Source organism: Rousettus aegyptiacus, unplaced genomic scaffold (assembly GCF_014176215.1).
Source record: "Rousettus aegyptiacus isolate mRouAeg1 unplaced genomic scaffold, mRouAeg1.p scaffold_m13_p_7, whole genome shotgun sequence".
NCBI lineage: Eukaryota > Metazoa > Chordata > Mammalia > Chiroptera > Pteropodidae > Rousettus > Rousettus aegyptiacus.
In genome coordinates this window covers 25,551,137-25,571,467 of record NW_023416310.1, presented here as the reverse complement: position 1 = coordinate 25,571,467, position 20,331 = coordinate 25,551,137, and the positions used below count along the sequence as shown (strand labels likewise).

The following is a 20,331-nucleotide window of genomic DNA, read 5'->3' as shown; positions in this document are numbered from 1 at the left end:
GTCCCACCATTGTGTCTGGAAGCACAGAACTTGTGTGCTTTCACAGGTCCACAGCCAAAGATGAATTTTGCTTCAGCATGAATCGTATCTCAAGTCTTACCTGTACTCTAGTTTAGATGACACTTAGCGAGACTTTGGATTTGGAATTGATGCTGGAACAAGTTAAGACTTTGGGGACTGTTGGGGTGAGGTGAATGTATTTTGCATGTGAGAAGGATGAGGGGCTAGAGGGCAGAATGTTATAAACTGAACTGTGTCCCCCCAAATTCGTACGTTGGAGCCCTAACCCCTGTGACAGTACTTGAGATAAGGCCTTTAAGGAGGTAATTATGGTTAAAAAAGCCATAAAGGTGGGGTCTTAATCTGATAGTACTGGTGTCTTTATAAGAAGAAGAAATACCAGATTTCTATCCTCATGTGCACAGAGAAAAGGCCAAGAAGGTGCACCTGCAAGGAGAGGAGATAGGTCTCACCAGCAACCAAATTGGTGGGCATGTTGATCTTGGGCTTCTAGCCTCTGGAACTGTGAGAAAATAAATTTCTTTTGTTTAAGCCACCCGGAGTATGACATTTTGTTATGGCAGCCTGAGCTGACAATACAATTCCTCACAACAATTGGTGTGTGAGGAGTCACACAGCCTCGGATTTCAATTCTAGCTTTCACTGATTCAATCATTCAGCCAATATTGAAGTTCTGCTATGTGTCAGACACTGCTAGGCTTTGGGTGTCAATGGTGAGCAAAATGGTCATAGTCCCTGTCCCTGTGGAGCTTAAAGTCATGTAAGGGGGATGCACCTTCATGCAATGATTACTCATAGACATAAAATAATAACAATGATGAGTGCTCTAGGGGGATTATCACCTGATCAAGGAGGTCAGAGAAAAGTTTCCGAGGAAGTGATGCCAGACCTGAGACGTGAAGGGTGGCCAGGAGTAAACCAGTGAAGAAGAAGCAGCATGTGCGAAAGATGCTTCTACCAAGGCGGGAGGTAGTGGGTGTTCAGGGGACTGGAGGAAGGCTTCCCTGACTGGAGTGGAGAGGCAAGGAAAGAGGGATGGGGGACAAGAAGAGGGCGATCTCTGCAGCTGCGCAGACCATGGCCAGGCTCTGTCACAGGAGCAATAGGAAGCCACTGAGTTGTCTTAACCTGGAAGCTGGCATGGGAAATGCAGTTACAGGAGGGGATATAGGAGTGTTGGAGTGAGGACAGGCCCAGTGTCCTTAGAGGGGTAGGAAGTTAAATACCACGTTCATATAGCAGTCAACAATTTTTTACTCACGCAAAGTCCAAGATGGGTGCTCTGAGGGGCAGACAACCTTCCTTGCAGCGGAAATTCAGGCACCCAGGCTCCCTCCATCTCGCAGCTCTTCCATCTCCTAGACCATGGGGTCATGGAAGAATGATAAAGAGAGATGGATGAGGTACATCTGCTTCTTGATGTTCTCAGCCCAAAAGGGGGACACATTACTTCTGCTCATGCTCCATTAGCCATCCTTGATGGCAAAGGGGCTGGAAATGTAGTTCCAATGGGTACCCAGGAAGAGGAGAAAATGAGTTTGGTGACCAGCGACCTAGCCCTGCTGCAACAGGTCAGAGCTACAACTCGGTCAAGAGGGTGGTGTGTGGGGAGAAGAGGGAAGGTGGCCAAGATTCTGCTGGAATTCCTCCAGCATGGGAGAGGACCAGCCCTGGTCAGAAAGCTGGAGGAGCTGGGCTCGATCCCAGTACACTGGCTGCTGGTTGGCAGGGAGGGCCACCTCTGGGTGCACCCTCAGGGGCCATGGAAATACTCTGCACAGGGCCAATGGGAAACTGGTCTGAGTTCCTTAAGGGAGCAGGCTGTGAGGCGCTAGTGAGCACAGCTCTCCTGTATATCACCTACTGAGACACTTGTGGACTGTCAGAGAGAGGGACATAGTTGCGAATGTTGATTGAATGGCCTCAATGAAGGGAAAGCCTCATTGAGAAGGGGTATTTGAGCAGAGACATGAAGATGCGGAATCATGAGGATTATTTGTGGAAGGGCAAAGGGAACAGCAGGTGCAAAGGTCCTATGGTAGGAGCAGGCCAGCTGTGTTCAGGACACTATTGCAATAATCTGAGCCAGAGATGATGGTGGTAACAGTGAGAAGGGGTGAGGGGAGAAGTGGTTAGAGTCTGGATCTGTTTTGTAGATATGTCTTTCCTTCCCCTACATTCTTCTTTTCTCTGTTTTCTAGAAGAAACTTCTGAAGACGCACTGAGGTGTTTTCACCTCTGTGCCTTTTCCTAGACTATAAACCCCGTGAGGGCAAGAACTGGGCCGGACTCCTCTCCTCGCCCTCACACCTGGCACAGGGAGGGCGCAACGCCAGTGCCTGGTAAACACATCTGAACACACGTCCTCCTGAGTCATCAGATTTCACGGGACTGAGCTGAGGCTCTGCTTGTCAGCATATTGCTCACTGATGTGAAAAGCTTTCCTGCGGTCTAGACACTCCTGTCCGCACTCTAAAGAGACTTTCTAAAGAAGGTCAGTGTATCCAGTCATAGGAGAGGGGGCTTTGGTGTCATGAGCTACAGGGATACCTGCTGGCAAGACAACTTCACAGGTTCTGTTGTGTCCTGGATGTGCCCACCTGCTGGTTTCCCAGGAAACGGCAGGATGCACATATGGCTGTGCGCAGCAGGGATCCCTGGCCCAGACCCGCTTGGCCCTGTCCTCAAGAGAGGATTGTGGGGCTCTGCATTGCTCCCTCATTGACATGCAGAGGGATCCCCAGCAGCTTCTGAGGGGTGTCTTGAGCTTGGCGGTGGGGTGTCCTTTATCCACTGCTCTGCAGCCTTTGTTTAAGCTGGGCTCTTCCCCGGCAACACCCCCTATTTTTACAGAAACTTGGGTACGACTGATGTTTACGACCCAGCAGGCTCTGGATGCTGAAGAGGGCTTTGAGAAGCCCCATGGTCTTAAATTCAAAACGTTGCTGCAGGCTTCCGGCTTTCTCCCAGATCACATTCTGAGAGTCATGTGTTTCCTGTGCTCTCATGCCGCAAATTAACTGCCTTTTCACTTTTCCCACAGATTTTATCTCTCATTCTATGTGGTGGGCTATCATGGTAAAGCGGTTAAAAGTGTGTGAACTTTGGAATCGGACAGATTTGAGTAGGCATCATAGCTTCTGCCCTCAGTAGCTGTATTACATTGGCAAAGCCCCTGGGCCTCGTTTAGTCATCTGTCCAATAAGAACAATCATAGTATCTACTTAAGATCTTGGCTGTGAAGATTAATTGAGGTAGTGGAATGAAACCTAGACTCACAATAAATGAGTTATTTATCATTTATATTTATCATTAATAATAACCCAAAGCGAGGTGGGACTCTCAGTGATGGCCAGCATCCCCACCAGCTCCGAGCGCTGGCTTTTATGTCGCCAGCCTCTGAGTCTAGTTCCACTTCAGCCACAGCAAAATGAGAAAGTCCTGCATGTTCTGGGCCTGTAGGGGAGTCTGTGAATAGCTGAATCCATGAATGACGTCTCTGCAGGTGCCAGGGACCCACGGCCCCACCCCACACCAGAGTGCTGCCTGCCAGACCCTTGTCAGCGGTTACAACCTCCAACTGCCTCCCGCTGCCCAAGTTTTATCAAAAGCTCAGTTGAGAGAAATAAAGTTCATGGGGGTTATTTAAAGGCCATGCATTCCAGCCATTCTTCCAGATGAGACTTATCCCTGAACCGAGTCAGGCTCTCATGAGGTTGAGCTGCCCTTGGACCACATTATTTAGCCATCACAAGATCTTTATTATGTCCCTTCCTTATGGCGGGGCTTTATGGAAAATGGCTGCAGGAGTCCTTTTGCTTTGGGATCCTGCCGTCACCAGTGCTCACTGTCTCAACACGTGCTCTCTGTAAGACCTATGAGCTGAATATATTTTAGGCTCCAGTTCCCGGCAAAGCTCTGCGCCCTCAGAGGAATTGGCGGGCTTCTGATTATGGGCAATGTGATCCATGAAGCTGACCCCAATTCTCGTTTTGCTTGGGCTGCTGGAAAACTCAGAGGCAGCTTTAAGACTCCTAGAAGGTATCTTGTTAGGGTGAGTGGGAGAACCAGGAGGAGAAATTGAAGGGGAGGAGATGGTACGAGGCATCATGACTGTGAGGCGTGTTCCTTTCTAGGCCACTGTAAAGGTGCTGAAGGGTCTGGCTTCACAGAACCAGAGGGCATGAAAAGAGAATTTTCCATAAATTTGAGAAGAGAACCACAGCCATTGCTTAATTTGAACTTCTCCTTGGGCCCCAACCCCCACACTGGCTTTCTGGGTATTTTTGTCATGTTGTGAAACATTGAAACTTGCAGCGTCGCCTTTCTCTTCCTCTTTGTTCCTCAAGCATCTTTCCCTTTTTCCTTCTTTGCCCCTCTATGATCACTGCTTCCCTCCATCCCACTGCCGGGGCACAGGGATGAGAGCTGGGCTGCCCACTGCGACTGCTCACCCACCTCTGGGCGACACAGGAGTCCCTCTGGCTTGAGGCCCACAGCTTTTCTGCTGAAGCAGAGAAGGACCAAGGAGTTCAGACCCCTCAAGAAAGAGTAACAATCGAGCAGCAAGCATTAACTGAACACACACTTTGTTGTGTGCCAAACATTTAGGAACAATTCTTATCGCCATGTTATTTGATTTATTTTAATGAATTCCACATTTCAGCACCTCATGGCACATTGTTTGTCATTGTCCTAGCAAGGCCTCTTCATCTACTTATCCATCTATCTAGTCCAGGGTTTTTCACCTGCAGTACTATTGACATTTTGAGCCAGATACTTCGTCGTAGGGGGCTGTCCTGTGCATTGTAGGATGTTTTGCGGCATTTCTGGCTTCTGCTTGTTAAATGCCAATAGCACCCCCACTGGCTCCCCCAGCCAGAGAAGTCTTCAGACATTGCCAAATGTCCCCTGGTGGTAGCTGGGAAGGGGAGCAAAACTGCCCTCGGGTTGGGAACCACCATCCCTTTTGTCCCATTCTTCACTTGCATCTTCTTCCCTCATAGAAAGAAACCTCCCCGACACATCGACTGGGTATTCAGTTGGAGTGTATTCTTGCAGCTCTGTTAGTTGCCTGCTCATATCCTGTGTTCAGTTTTCTATGGGGTTATCATGTTGGATTTGCAAAGGGTGGTCCTTCTGTATTCTAGAGATCAGTCCCATGTTGATTTGGACTTGTGTTGTTTTCTCCTTTTCTGCCATCAGTGAACTCCCACCTTACAGGTGAGGACGCAGGCGTAGAGCTTACACAGCTAGTAAGTGGCAGAGCCAGCACCTGAGCCCAGGCCTCTGCCTCTGGAGTCCAAGCTCTTGACCCCCTGGCTACTGAGGCATGCCTTCTCACATATGCCGTCACACGAAGGCAGACAAGCTCAGGCACTGAGGCCCTGGGAGGCAGGAGCTTGCTCAAGGTCATAGAGATCTCCTGGATCACCCCGATGTGATGCCAAGTGTTTTGGGGGCTGGATAGCCTTTCCCGTGGTGGAGGAATGGACAAGTGACTTAGCTTAAATGTCTGACAGGAGCCCCTGACTCTGGTAAGCAGAGGAGGTGGGCGATCTAAGCGCATCGTGCAGGGAAGGCTCTTTGCTAGATCTGCCTGGGGAGAGGAGGTATAGAACTCACAGACTCAGAACTGGCAATCGTCTGGTTGTGGACTTTCTGTACTGGGCCTCTATGGGCAGCAACTCTCTTCGTGTCTTGGGCCCTGACGAGAGACTGCTTCATACCAAGCCCAGGGGGTGATCGATGAAAGGGGAGCTGGGGGCACAGGGGAAGGGGCTTTGTTCCCTAAATGCCATTCACATGACTGTCTGACCTCAGAGTCCTTCCCCTTTCTCTTGTCTTTTTCTCCTTCACTGCATTTGGCTCTGCTTCAGTTTCTCTTCTCTATTTTCCTTTTTCTCAGTCCACACAAAGCCCTCAGAAGGCTGGCTGCCCCGTGGCCTCCCGCCTCTCTTGTGAGATTGGTGTCCAGCTCCAGGATTGAAGGTGCCTTGGAGACACGTGGTGTCCAGCTCCAAGATTGAAGGTGCCTTGGAGATACGTGGGAAGGCCTTGGGGGCCTTGTAGGCAGCAGGCAGTGTCCTCTGGTTTGGTGCTTCATCTTTAGTTTCTAGAAGGCTCTGAGCCCAGAGTGCTCAGTTGGAATCACTTGTGCAACTTCCAAATAGACTGATGCCCAGGTCCTATCCTGCGATTCTGATTCTGTTGGTCTGAAGAGCAGCCTGGGAGTATGCTGTAAAGTCTCCGCAGGTGATTCTGATCAGGACTCAGGATGAGAGCCACTGTTTTACTGAGGATCGAATGTCACAAAGTGAACGTGGGATGCAGATTAGGAGATGTGGGTTTGAGTCTAGACAACCATCAACTGGGCATTCTCTCTCTAGTCACTGGGCAGGAGCATCTTAAAGAGAAATCATGGATTTGTGGAATTTTAGACTTGGAAAGGGGCAGGAAAATGAACCAATCTATCCCCTCATTCTACAAATTAGAGAGAGGGCTGTGTCCCAGGGAAGTAAATGGATTGCCCAGGGTGGCACAAGGGTCAGCAGAGCCAGGACCAAGCCAGCCTTTGACTGTCTCCTCCCACTGACTAAACTCTTGGGCCCCTCAGGGAGTGCTCTCTAGATTAGATTGTTGGGGAGGTTGTGTCTCTGGGGGTCTTCCCGCTGTTTACTGGAGGGGACTGGCCTTCCAGAGCCCGGGAAGGGGAAGCAATGGCTAGAGCCGGAAGGCGTTCTCAGCCAGACTCCACAAGGGAACCTCTGCAGAGCTGCTGACTCTTTGCAGCTGTTTTAGGGGCCTGCGGACTGAAAGGAGAAGTTTGGCTGCATTTAGAAAGTTGTCCACAAAGAGGAATGGCGGGGGTGGAGGTGAGGAGAGTGGCCGGGTTGTGGAGCTGGAGGAGGAAGGTGGGCGATCTGGGAGAGATGCCAGCAGGGGCCTGAGGACAAGGGTTCGATTTGGGCCCACGTGTTGTCACTTTGAAGCTCTCAGGGTTGCGTGGTGGGGGTTGGAGGAAAGCGAAGGGGAGGGAAAAAGAAAAGAATGAGTTCCCAGCAAAAGGGAGCCTAGCTTTTTCTTGGATTGGAAGCAAACAAAAAGTGTTCTGGGAGCATGCCCAGTCCTGCCCCAAAGGCCCAGCGAGTGGTTCTCTAAAGGGGGTGCAGGGAGATGGTGTGAGAGGTGCCAAGAGAGAAAGAGAAGCTTTGTTGGGTTGGCCCAGGCCCATGATGGGGGATGTTAAATTCTCCTGCCCCCAAGGTGCGCAGAGATTGCTTTGAGCCGCCTGAAATGTCCTGTCCCTGAGGCCACACATGCATCCAAACCCTCCCTGGACTGACCCAGGGTTCAAGCCCTGTGGTAACTGCAGAAAGAACAATGCGTGAAGCTCTTAGCCTGGGGGCGCGCAGCCTGAAAGGCTTCCGAGGGCCTGATTGAAGCGCCCCATGCCTCAGCGTCCTGTTCCTGCTAGCGACTGGGAGGAGCAATCCCATTGCCCTCTAACAAGTGCCTTGGCCCCAAGCACCAGGGAGGAAAATAGAGCTCTCGATGACCATTCTGGTCATACTCTCCCACCCCACCAAGTCCACTGTTCTCCCTCAGTCTCTGGCACCTGCAGGGTACACCACTCTTCTTGCTCCCACGCTGAGCCTTGACGGTATTTCTGTATGTGGGGGCGGAGTGAGGGGCTAGGGGTGGGGAGACCATAACTTGGACCTGGAACTTTCTTATAGAAAGCCCTGCCCCCACCAGAAATGTGCTGAGCTTCTTGTTTTGAGAAGACTTAAGAGGCCACTTTTCTCAGGGACATGGTGAAATTGGCAGTGAGAGGGACATGCTCTGAGGATGAGCAGGGAGTGGAAACCTGCACCGGTTCTGTCTCCGCGGCTGAGCACCTGAGGCCTCAAGAGCCTGCTCGACTCAGCTCAAGATTCCCACTCACTCCATTATTCTATGAGTTTTTACTAAGCACCAGATAGGTGCCAACCACGGTGCTAAGTGCTAGAGAAGCAGAAGAGAGCAAACCAGACATAGTCCCTGGTGGAGGGACGTGATGGCTCATCGTGTGTCTATGTCTCTACCAAGCCCATGAGGGTGGCCATGGTGGGGAATGGGAGGAAGCAAGGCCCTTACCCATGTGGTCTCATTAGGGAGACAACATTCACATACATGAAGCATTCCGAGAACCAGCAACGCTTAAATAGATTGTTGGCTCTGGTAACCACATGTTGACGTGAATGTGGTCAGGTTCAGGTTCTATGTGTCTGTCAGTGCTCTGGGTAGATCCTATGAGGCAGCCCCACTGGGGCTGAATTACTTTCTAAGCTTTGTGGAAGAATGGAAGGATCTGATTAAGTGGGCCCGACTACTAACCTTGAAAATAATAATCCGTTCTGACATGAACATCTTGGAATGGAAAATCTATATGAACGCTGCCATCTTTCTTGGTTTCTTTTTTCCACTGTCCAGCAGCCCCCTTTTCTTCTTCCTTCTTCCATCTGACTCAGAGCTGGAAATCTTACATGGCAAAGAGTCGGATGCTAGGTTTGGTTGAATGTCTACCTGTTTACGAAGCACAGCACTTGGATGGAATATACAGAAAAACAACACAGGCCTTAACTTTAAGGACCTTCAAACTAACTTAGGTTCATAAACTGCTATAATAGATAATAGCGAAAGCTAATTATGAGTATGCACGTGCGGGCATGGGGACGACAGGTGAGTTGAGTCCCATCCCTGGATATAGGATGTGGAATATCGATGTTGTGTTGTTGTTTGCTTGTGTGTGTGTGTTTCCTACTCTTTGTTTTTTTAATCTCAAACTTCAGAAAAGTTATAAGGTATTACAAGTCATTTCTATAAGCCCTTTTCCAAGATTCGCCAATTATTTACATTTTGTGGAATCATTTGAGAACAAATTAGAGACATTTTGCTTCCTTTCTCTTAAACACTTCAGAATCTATTTCAGGGACAGTGTTCTATATAAGTCTGGTTTCCTTATAGTGAACTTTCTTCCTCTCATTTCTTGATAATATAGAATCATTCAAGTTTATGTAATGGGAGATAGCTACCTTGTTTTTCTGCTGGATAACATACTGGTAGCCTGGCTGTGGTGGGCTGTCTAGGTCACAGGGTCCCCCTGGGAAACTTTGCTGGCTTCAGTGGCTATGCCTGAGTCAGCTTGCTCCTGGACAACTGATCTGCCCCCTTAGAGGCCTGGCCAGGCCTTGGCTGAACTCTACTCTCTTTCCACTTTGTTCTTGAGTTTTCTGTATGTTCTCCCACCCACGAATGTGATTTGGCTTTCCAGCGTCCAGCATGACCTGTTGGAAGCAGTGAGCTTAGTTGGGCATCCTCTCCATGCCTTGGAGGCCAGCCTGGGCTCCTCTGAAAGGAGGCTTCCTTTCCCTGACTCACAGGAGGAGCGAGGCTCTATGGTGCTGTCTGGCTCCAGGGACTGTGGTCCTGCTCAAGTCTTGTATTCTTAGGTTGAGGGAACATTTTCCAGAGTACAGTTGAGGTACAGAATGTCTCTGCACGATGGGCTGGGATGGGCAAGGTTTTGGAAAGTCCCTTGCTTGTTCTGGGAGGTGTTCAGGACACTGAGGTTTTGGAAATTCATGGTGGCTGTTCATGACCGCTTCCAGCCTTTGGGAGGAGGAATGAATGGGTGCCCATTTCCTTGGGTTCATTGGCAAAGGTGAAAGAAACTCCACACTGCTGATCTGGGACCAGGCCCTCTGCTGGGTTCAGGCAGGGCACTGGGCTTGAAGGGGAATGAAGCCTAGCAGACTGGACCCTGGAGACATTAGATGCTCTTCATATTCAGTGAGCCCTGGCTGGAGCTCTACCTGCACTGGCCAAGACACAAAACCAATGTGATCTCAGGGCCTGCACTCAAGGATGCCTCTGATGGAATGGTTGTAGAACCCAGGTAAGTCCACGAGACAGAATATCCTGGAGGCATTTAACTGGCAGATCAGTCTCATGCAGGGAGAGGTGAGGGAGCTCTCTGTGCCAACCTGAGCAGTCAAGAAATATTCTGGAGCAGAGGGGAAGCCTCCTTTTTCAGCAGCGCCCCCCCACCCCCTTCTTCTGTTCTGCTCTTGCACACAGCCAGCACACCCAGGGTCTAGTTCCAGCTCTGTCCTGTCACCCTGGACAAGTCAGTTTACTTCCTTGGGCCTGTTTCCTCCTCTGTGAACCAGGATGCGGAGCACCTGAGCCATCTCCCTGGGCAGCCATGACAGGTAATCCAACCTGGGTGGGCTTCAGGGATGCTTGGAGAGTTTATGGGAGCTCCTTTCTCTAGAGGTGAGGCCCAGCCTGTATAGATATTGTTATGCACAAGTTCCCCAGGAAGGCCTTAGAGCAGAAGCCAAGTGACTATGGGGTCTTCACAGTGCCAGCCCCTGACTTCATTGCAGGCTCCACGAACCCAGACTCAGGCCTTTATTCCTTGACTCTCTTTTGCTGGAGCCTGGGAGGGCCTGGTACAGGTGGGGGCCCCCTGGCCTTCCCACCCAGCCATGCCTCGGCGCCTCCCACCCGGGAGCAGTGCCACGCTCGGCTGGCCTGAATGCATCCCCTTCTCCTTTCCTAAGAACCAGCCTCAATGGCCCCATTACCATTTCCATAGCGCTCTTCTCCAGGGCCCCATGGAAATCACGAGGCTTTCTGAGGAGTCGGGCAGCCTTCAGAAAAAAGACCCGGGCCCCCTGCCCACCCCGGGCTCCCGGCCGTCCTAATCCCGCCCGCTCCTCGGAGCGCAGAGACAGAGCTCCCTCTCTCCTCCGCGGCCCGCCGCTCCTTCTCCCACAGAGCTGACGTTTCTCTGCGGCCCAGCTGGCTGCAGTTTTCAGGAATAACAATATCCCCGGGGGGAGGAGCGGCGGGGTGAATGGGCGCCTTTGTCCGGGGCCCTGTGAAGCCTGATTAATTATGCGCTGCGGAGCGCGGGGAGCGGCGGCCCGGCCCCAGCGGCTGAAAGGCCCGGGCCGGGGAGCGCGGCCGCCGGCTCTGCGCCGCCGCACAAAGGGCCGCGAATTAGAAAACCGCCAATTACCCGGCATTTTGTATTGGCCCTTGTCTCGCTGACACTGTGGACGGCCCCTCCCCAGGAGGCCGCACTTGGAGGGTTTTCAAGCCCTTTCTTGGTTACCAGGGGCGACTGGGCAGAGCGCTGGGGGCTTGGGAAGAGCCCAGTGCCGGGTGGGATCGTGTGCAGTGGGGGGCACGGCGGGGAGAGGGGTGCGTGGTCTCCCCGCCGGGGACATGGATCTCGAGTCTAATGCCTCGCCAAAGCTGGAGCATGTTCCTCTGGCCCCGCTCCAGAGGGCTCTTTGACTCAGTAGGTCTGGGGTGCCCAGGAAGCTGAATTTTAACAGGCAGTGTAGATGATTAAAAAAAAAAAAAATTAAAGCATAACAGTGAAATTCACAGATCTTACGTGTATAGTTCCATGCGTTTGACACATGGCTATTTCTGCGGTTACCTACATTCCAGCAGCTATAGAACAATTCTGTCACTGTAGAAAGTTCCGTGGGTCCTCTTTCCAGTCTCCTTAAACCCCTTCATCCCCACACTCCAGAAAACCGCTGTTCTGACTTCTATCTTCATCTGTTAAGTTTCATCTGTTTTTGGACTTCATGATAAATGGAGTTATGCAGTACACACTCTCTTGTTTCTGAATTCTCTCATTCAGCATGTGTTTGAGATCCATCCATATTGCGGGTATGAGTAGTTGTTTCTTTTTTATTAAACAGTTTATCTGTTCACCTGTTGATGGACACCTGGACTGTTTCCAATTTTTCGGCTGTTATAAATAAAGCTGCTATGATCATTGTGTACAGTCTTTTTTTGTAGACATATGTTTTTATGTCTTTGAGGTAAATATCTAGGAGTGGAAATGCTGGGTCATAGAGAAGGTGTTTAGCGTTAGTGAATACTTCCAAACTGTTTTCTAAAGTGGGTATTTAATTTCGCATCCCCACCAGCAAAGTATGAGAGTTCCAGTTGCTCTGCATCATTGTCAGCATTTGGTATTATCTGTCTTTTTGATTTTAGCCATTCCAGTGGGTGCGAGATGGTAGCTCACTGTAGTTTTCAGGCCAGGTGACTTTAATTGCTGAGCTTCAATGACTAACTTGAAGAAAACTCCTGTCTAGTGTAATTCTTGCATGTGTGTGCAAGGTCCAGCAGGATAAATGACCTCCCTAAGGCCCACAGCTGGTTGAGCAGAGACACGTTGAGAACTCAGGACTCCTGACTATCAGAAAAGTGCTTTCGCCTTCATATGATGCTTCCCCTTTAGCCTAGCCTTGTGGGCCTGTGTTGTGTGTGTGTGTGTGTGTGTGCGCGCGCGCGCGCGTGCACGCGTGTGTGTGTGTGTGTGTGTAAGTGAGAGAAAGAGAAGTGTGGGTTTTGCTCTGCCCAGGACCATTCAGAACGGACCTGAAAGGGCATTTCTGAAGAGTCCCTACCCGTCACCCAAGTAGCAGCATTTAAGTCTCTGTGGGGTAGAGAGACTGGACTTGGCCATGTACGTGTGGATACATGTGCACACTGGGATAAGGGGAGGGGGCTGGTGGCTGTGTACCCTTAACTCTTACTCCAAGAACATAGACCAAACCCTGAGAGTCCCTGTGCTTCAGCCAGCCATAGAAGGCCTTAGACATTTTCTGATCAAGCACAGAGGAGTACTGGGAATGAAGGGGCAGCAGAACATGGCCTGACCTATCTTTGTAGCCTCGTATCTGGCTGCCTCCATCTTGCATATCGGACTCCATAATAGTGGACACCTGTCCGTACATTATTGTCCCTCCACTCTATGAATACATACTATGGAGATTGCATTCTCCAGAGATGGCCACACTGAAATATATATCCCATCCCACAGGCTCTTCTTGCAATGTGACTGACACTTCTCCCTCTGAAAGGCAAGGTCTGTTTTTCCCCTCACTAAATCTGGGCTGGGGCTTGTGACTGCTCTACCAATAGAGTATGGCAGAAGTGATAATGTGGATGCTAACAATAAAGGATATAACTTCCACCTGACTTTCTCTCTTTTCGGGGGTACTCACCCTAGGAACCCAGCTGCCATGCTATGAAGAAGCCCAGACTAGCCTCCATGGAGAGACCAATGTAAATACCCAGGTGTAGTTCCCTCAACTGACAGCCAGAACCAACCATCAGATTTGTGAGTGAATGAGCCTTCAGATGATTCCAAAGTCCAGTCTTCAATGCTTTTCCAGCCGAGGCCCCAGACAACACAGAACGGAGGCAAATCCTTTTTACAGACTCAAAGAATCTGCAAACATAATAAATGGTTGTTTGATGCCAATATTACGATAATATTTTATGCAGCCATGATAACTAGAATACATACAATACTGATATTTCTTGCATCCTGTCAATCTTATTTCATAATCCCCTCATGTACTCCTGATTCTAAATTTAGCTCTTGTCCTGTCTGGACAGCTGTTCTGATCGGGTTTCCATGTTCAGCTTGGATGTCACCTCTGCTGGGAGCCCCCTAGCTTCCCTCTGCACGGAGCTTGAATTTACTCCTCTGTACCCCAGGTACATGCTCAAGTCTTTGTGCTCTCCAGTTGTCCTAGAACTTCATGTTTGGATGTTTGCATCCCTGCTAAAAGGGCTCTCCAAGAGCTGGAACAGTGTATATTTCCTCTCCGGATTTCTAAGAACCTGGCACATAAATGTTTGTTGAAAGATGGCATGCCCCTAAACCAGAGGGAACGGGACCTGAATTAAGCGAAATCACTATTCAACATCCCACTCCCTGCCTTCTTTTCCTCTGGTCCAGGCCTTGAGCAAGAGAGACAAAAAAGACAGGAGATTTTTATTTTCCTTCAAGAGGATTTCAATCTGATTAGGGAGAGAGTAACAGAAAGACTAGACTAGACTAGTATATGATTAAATGAGAGGCACAGTCCCCAAAGGCAGAGAGACCTACTGGCATGGGATGACAAGGACAGGCTTCCTGGAGGAAGCAAGGGTTTGGATTTAAAAGTAACAGAGCTCTAGGACAGGTCTTCCTTTGAAGAACCCCCAGCTTGCTTTCTTCCACCTCCACTTACTGAGGCCCCAGCTGAAGGGTTGTGTGTGTGTGTGTGCGCGCGCGTGTGCACGCACACACACACGCATGCATGGGAGGTCTGGTAGGGGACATTGGCACATCTCTCTCCTGGGACAGAGTCTGAAGAACAGACCTATTCCTAACTATCTCCTCAGTTTTCCTCTCTCTCCTCCACCTCACTGGGCATATGGGATAAGAAGAGATGAGTCAAGTGGGGTAGCTACACAACCAACTAGATGTATACTAAAACTAGATGGAACTTAAAAACATAGTGCTGTCTGAAGAGGGCAAGAAACAGAGTAAAATCTACAGCACAATGTGGTTTACATAAACTAAAAGTACATGTTCACAGAAAGGCAATGTATATTTTATATGTATACAAATATGAGATGTCACTCACATTAATGTGGTTGTTTTTATGGGTGAGGGTGCTGGAGTAGTGAATGAGGATCAAAGGAATAAAGAAATAAAACAAGACAGGGCCTTTGTGCGGAAAAAAACAGTGATGAGAGTGTGCCACTGAGAATGATTGACTCGATTCTGCGCGTGAAGTCCAAACCAAAAGAAAAGTCAAAACCCAAATCTCTCTTGGAGACGATACTGCCAACTTAAGGATGGCACTTGTATCTGTGGGCAAGAGTGGGGAGGGATATAGGGCAGGGACTTACTGGTAGCCGTAATGTTTTGTCTTTAAAAAAAGATAAGGAAATCTGAAGCAAAATGGCAAACTATTAACATCTGTTGAATATGGTGGGTGACTATATGGGTTTCTGTTAGATTATTTTTAAATGTATTATATTTTGAAAAAAATATTTTAAGAGGATACCAATCAAGACACTGCAACATAATTTTGCAACTTTTTCCAGAATTCATTCCTCATCACATGCTGGCCTCTGAATAGCCCTACAGAGCTGAATGACTGCTCTAGGCTGTCAGTGACATAAGTCCCAATAAGGAGAAAAAAAAAAAAAACGAAGAATTGACTTTCCATTGGTGCTAAAAGAGCTCATAAATACGATCTTTGGTGAATGGAAAATGCCATTACCCGCTGTGTATAGAGCAAAACCAAACAGTAGAAGAGCCACAGGATACCCGCTGTGTATAGAGCAAAACCAAACAGTAGAAGAGCCACAGGAATCTTTTCTTTTTGCCTGGCTGAATCAGATTAGCCTCTCAAGACGTTGTGGGAAGATCATCGATTAGCTGCTGGCCTTCCAGGGGATGGCAGATCCTTGACAAGGGAACTGTTGTAGGCAGCTCCGGGAGGGCTGCACAGCTCACAGTTAGGGCCTGGACTATGGAAACCACCCTGGTACTCACAATGGGGGGCTCGGCGCTTGACTCTGTGGCATGGATCCTGTACTAGATGACTCTTCTCTCCCCTCCCACTTTCACCACAGCTGATGGGTATGGAGGGAAGAGCTGAACCCAGCTGAGTCGAGCAGATGCTTTCTCTTAAAATTTTGAAATTTTGAACTGAGAGTAGAGACTGGGCACTGTTGGAATAGGGCTGCTTTAATGGAAGTGTTCTAAGTGACTCCAGATGCTTAGGTCCTTAGAACTGCTCTGGCTCGGGCGTTTTCTGAAGCTCAGTTGTTTAACTCTTTCTTAAAATTTAATAAATGTATTTTTATTATTTGCCAGGGTTGATTTCAGTTACTTCTCTTATGGAGTAGGTAAATACAATATTTTATTATATCTCCTGGCTTTCCCCTAGTACTGCTGCTAGTACATGTAGTATCATTGTTGAGTTTGGGGGGAAAAAGAAAAAAGGAAAAATGGTGCCCTTCTGGGCAGGCAAATTAGAAAAATATGTTCTTTCCTCCAGGCAGACACAGGCCCTTTCCAGGGTGAAAGATTTGGCCAGTGGAATGTGCGGCTGGGTTTCAGGTCCGATTCCACTCATTTCCTTGGCCAGGTCCCTTTGTGCAGTACACAAACTACATAATCATTCATGATGGCCCTGCCTGCCCACCATGCTGGGGGCTTCGGCTACCTTAAAAAAAATCCAGCTACCTTAAAAAAAATTCTAAGTCTGCAGATTAGTCATCAGAATAAGATGAGGCTGCTTTGTAGAGAGACCAATCACATTCTAGAGAGATGCCTGAGGAGCCCCAGCCATCCAGCCCCAAGCTGTTGAATCATCTTAGCCTAGGCCCTAGGCATGCAAATAAAACAGCATTTGAGCCAACCTCAGCCCCAGCCACCAATTGACTGCAAACTCATGAGAGGGACTCTAAGTGAGAACCATCTGGCTTATTCACAGTCAACAACCAAATTTGTGAGCAAAATAAAGATTATCGTTGTTTTAAGACCTTTGTTTTGGGATGGTTTATTATAATGCAATAGATAGCTGCTACAGACTTTTTGTTACCTACAAGTGGAGAGCTGCCATAACAAAACCTCAAACTGTGGCTTAGGACCGAGAAGTGGGCAGAAATTGTAAGGGTTTTGAAGATATTGTTAGTGGAAGCCTGATGGCCCTGAAGGAGGCTGCTGATGAAGGTTTTAAGGAAAGCGAGGAAAATTTCTTGGAAAAGAGGAAAGGGGACCCATATTCTATAGTGGAGAAAAAATTAGCAAAGAGATGTGGACAGCAAGAAATGTACTTAATGGCTTCATGGTTTGGGCTGAGGAGATTTTTAAGCGGAATGTTGAAGGTGCCAGTTGAATTATTTTAGCTGCATATGAGAAAGATAGAGAAAGATGAGTAAAAAGGAACTTTAATTTTCAAGCCAAATTTATAGAAAATGTTAAAAAGCCATAGATTTCTTGCGTTTGAAAGTAAATCTTGTTTCTCATTCTCAGCATCCTCAGATAGCAAAAGATTCTCAGTCTGAGATGGCTTCAGGACAAAGATATAATCCAGAGCAGGACTATAAGTGTCTCTATTAAAACCTCAGAAAAATCTAATGCTTCATAAAGTCTTTCAGATAAACAAAGACCCTGTAAGTATTTCAAGCATGTGCCTCACAGATTCTCTTTATCAAATAATAAGGCTTCTAAAATATTAAGGGATTGTCCCTCAACGGCCTCACAAAAAGTTCAAGGTAGAGAAAAGCTGATCTTGATGAGATTTGTAGTATAGCTTTTGACTAACGGAATGAAGCTCACTAGGATCCATAGGAAACCCGTGAATTTTGAAATAGAATTATATTGTCAGAAGCACCACTGGCTTGAACTAAAAGGGACAGCCTAGAACAAAATGAAAAAAGGTCTCCAATTTTTTTGGACTTTGGGCCCCTAAGAAGGAACGAAGCTGAGAAAATTACTCAGTTGCAAACATCAACCATTTTTTATAATAAAGAAAGGAAGATTCAGAAGTAAAAACAGAAGTCCAGACGACAGAGCTAAGAGTCATGAGAAACATTCTCGGGCAGTAGGACTTAGCTCTAATCAAGAAACTGGCAATATGGGCCTGTCAGAATTTCAAAATTGCTGTGGACCAGTAACTGCTCTATGCCTCCCTCTCCCCTGCTTTTGAATGGAAGTGGCTATAGCAGTTATCTTATTCCTGTCTCATCATTATGTGTTGGGTATGCCTAGAGCAGATAACTTTTCTCTTTAGTTTACAAGTCATCAGCGATAGAAGAATAGTCCTCAAGGAGCTGTGACTGAGGAAATGAAACTGAGGAACCTCCTTCACACCTGAATATCTACGATAATGTGATCCCAGACCTTGAGCTTAAACCCAATCTTATAATAGATGAGGCTTTTGGGGATTGTTGAAAGGGAGTGAGTATATTTTGCAAATGAGAGGAGTGTAAATGATTTATGTTTAGAGGGTAGACAATGCTGGTTTTAAACATGGCTGAAACTTAATGACACATTTCCTATCAGGAAATGAAGTTGAGGTCTCCTCTCCTGTAACTGCCAGTGCAGGACTAAGCTTTAATAAGGCATGGAGGCTTCCACTTTTGCACTTTTGGGAGCCCTTAGCTATCACAAAAGAAGTCTGAATACCCTGCTGAGAAATCCACCTGGAGCAGAGTCCTGGAAAGGCCACATGGAGAGGGAGAGAACATGAGAGTCCATGGAGAGAGGGGGAATTCAGCAATCCTAAAATCCCTGCTGAGCCCAGCCTTCCAGGGTCCTTGTCCAGGTGCCAGGCATGAGAATCTGTTATCTTGACTCAGCCAGCCCAGCCAAGCCCCCAGATGACTGCGGTCTCAGGTGCCATCTGGCTGCGGCAGCACAATAAACCCTCAGTGAGATCAGTAGAAGAACTGTCCAGTCGATGTATATAATCATGAGCGATGATAAGTGTTTGTTGTTAATTTTAAGCCACTATGTTTTAGAGTGGTTTGTTACACAGTGGTGGATAACCGAAAACGAAATGCCCGGGATAGTGCCTGGCATAGAGTAAGTACTCGATAAATATTAGCTAACTAAATGAGTGAAATTCTTCACTCTTTCTACCAAAACCTTTCTTGATCCTGGTGCTCTGAGATGCCCCCCATCCACTGCTTACCCCTCTACCTGTGCCTTACCTACACCCCCACGGACTAGGAGGGCTAATGTACAATGGGGCTCCCACTGGGCTCTTGAGTGTGCAAAAGGCTGAAGTGAGTTTCCTTTGTGAGGAAATCCCCGGGCTATGGATCTCAAAAACAATGTTTTCCCACTTCCTGGTATGATGAATGCACGTCTCCTTATATTTGTAAAGAGGAACGAGAAGAGACTCAGCTCTGGAGTTGATCTCTCTTGGGTTTGAATTCCAGCTCCTCCATGTCCTGACTGTGTGGCAATGAACTGCTGATTTAACTGACTTCCCTAACTGCAGAGTGGGCTCAAGAACAAGGTTTCAGTGCAAAAGGTCAGCATGCCATCCTCCGTACAGTGCCTGGAAGATGGCAGACGCCATGACGCTGTCGGCGACGTTCATAGACGTGATGGGGGCAAAGTTCGCTGGTGGCAAGAACACACACTATTTGTGATTCCAGTGAAACGAAGTCCAAACCTGGGGAAGATTTTTTTGATAGTTAGAGATATTTCTGAGTGTAGGTATCTTTGAGGAGGATAGATTTTGACTGGGAAGGGATGCCAGGGAACCTTTTGGGATAGTTGAAATGTTTTACATTTTGATTCAGGTGTTGTCTACGTATATAAAATTCATCGAGCTGTGCCATTAAGATCAATGCACTTTGCTGCCTGTATGTTACATTTCAATAAAAAAGTTGGAAAAAAAAAAAAAGTTAGTGTGTCCTCTCTCCCACAGGGGTAATCTTTAGGAATTCCCTAACTCCCAGGGCTTTTGTTCCCCACAGGACCATCTGTGTTCCCCCAACGTCCACCCTGACAGCGGCCTTGAGCGATGCTGTCCTGGTGCTGTACACGAGCTGGGTAGCACTGGGGCTGATTCCAGGGTGGGAACAGCTCTGGAAGAGGCGCTCCCCTGCTCCTCAGAGGGAAGAGTGTCTGGGCTGTGGGGTCTTGGATGCCCTTGGGGGCTGGTGAGCGGGAAGGGTGTCTTACCACCCCTCATGAAGAGTCTGGAACTTCTGGGAGGATTTGGGGTGTTGGAAGCACGTTTTTGGTACAACAGGCCTGGTTCCTGGAAGGACAGCAGGGAGGGGTGGGCGCTGAGGACGTCCGGGCTGGGCCAACATAATGAGCTTGTTCTGCTCACAACCCTGCTATATTTGAAGACCTGGAGCCATGACGTCCCTCAGAGTTTCCATTCTCTGTGCTGCAGCTGTTGGTTACGTGTTTCATTCAAAATGCTTTGCAGGAAGCAGCAGGCTCCACATTCCAGGGCTTTTAGTCATTTTTTTTTTTTTTTTTTTTTTTCTCTCAGAGCTTTAGGGTTGGGATTAGAACATTCTTCAAACCACACTGTCCTCGGCTGGATTCCCAAGAGGAAGTGGGTGGGTCCTTGGAGGATGAGAACACAGGCCCAAATTCAGGGATGAAATGAAAAGAGATTAAGGCTGGCACAAATAAACTCCTAGAGAGATCACTGAGCCAAGGCCCAGGTTTGGAAAGGAGTGGAAGCCTGTGGGTGGTGACTCTTGTCCTTTCCAGCCACGGGCCAAGAGAGATGAAGAGTCTCTGCTGTGTGTGTGTGTGTGTGTGTGTGTGTGCGCGCGCACGCGCGTGTGTATGAGAGAGAGAGAGAGAGAGAGAGAGAGAGAGAGAGAGAGAGAGAGAGAGAGAGAGAGAGAGAGAGAAAACAGAATCAGTGGTGGCATTTCATCCTGAGGGAC

The 20,331-nt window shown here is 48.3% G+C and overlaps 2 long non-coding RNA genes across 2 annotated transcripts; one reads left to right on the top strand and one right to left on the bottom strand.

The window, feature by feature from the left end:
- The first annotated feature begins 6,184 nt into the window (after nt 1–6,184).
- LOC107509587 lies at nt 6,185–14,037 on the top strand. Its single transcript, XR_001596571.2, has 3 exons — nt 6,185–6,896; nt 10,144–10,277; nt 13,115–14,037. It is a non-coding gene; the product is annotated as an uncharacterized LOC107509587 (long non-coding RNA).
- Nucleotides 14,038–18,587: 4,550 nt separating this feature from the next.
- Nucleotides 18,588–19,741, bottom strand: LOC118605398. The gene is made up of 2 exons (XR_004952119.1): nt 19,601–19,741; nt 18,588–19,085 (listed from the first exon to the last, which is right to left on the bottom strand). It is a non-coding gene; the product is annotated as an uncharacterized LOC118605398 (long non-coding RNA).
- Nucleotides 19,742–20,331: the final 590 nt, after the last annotated feature.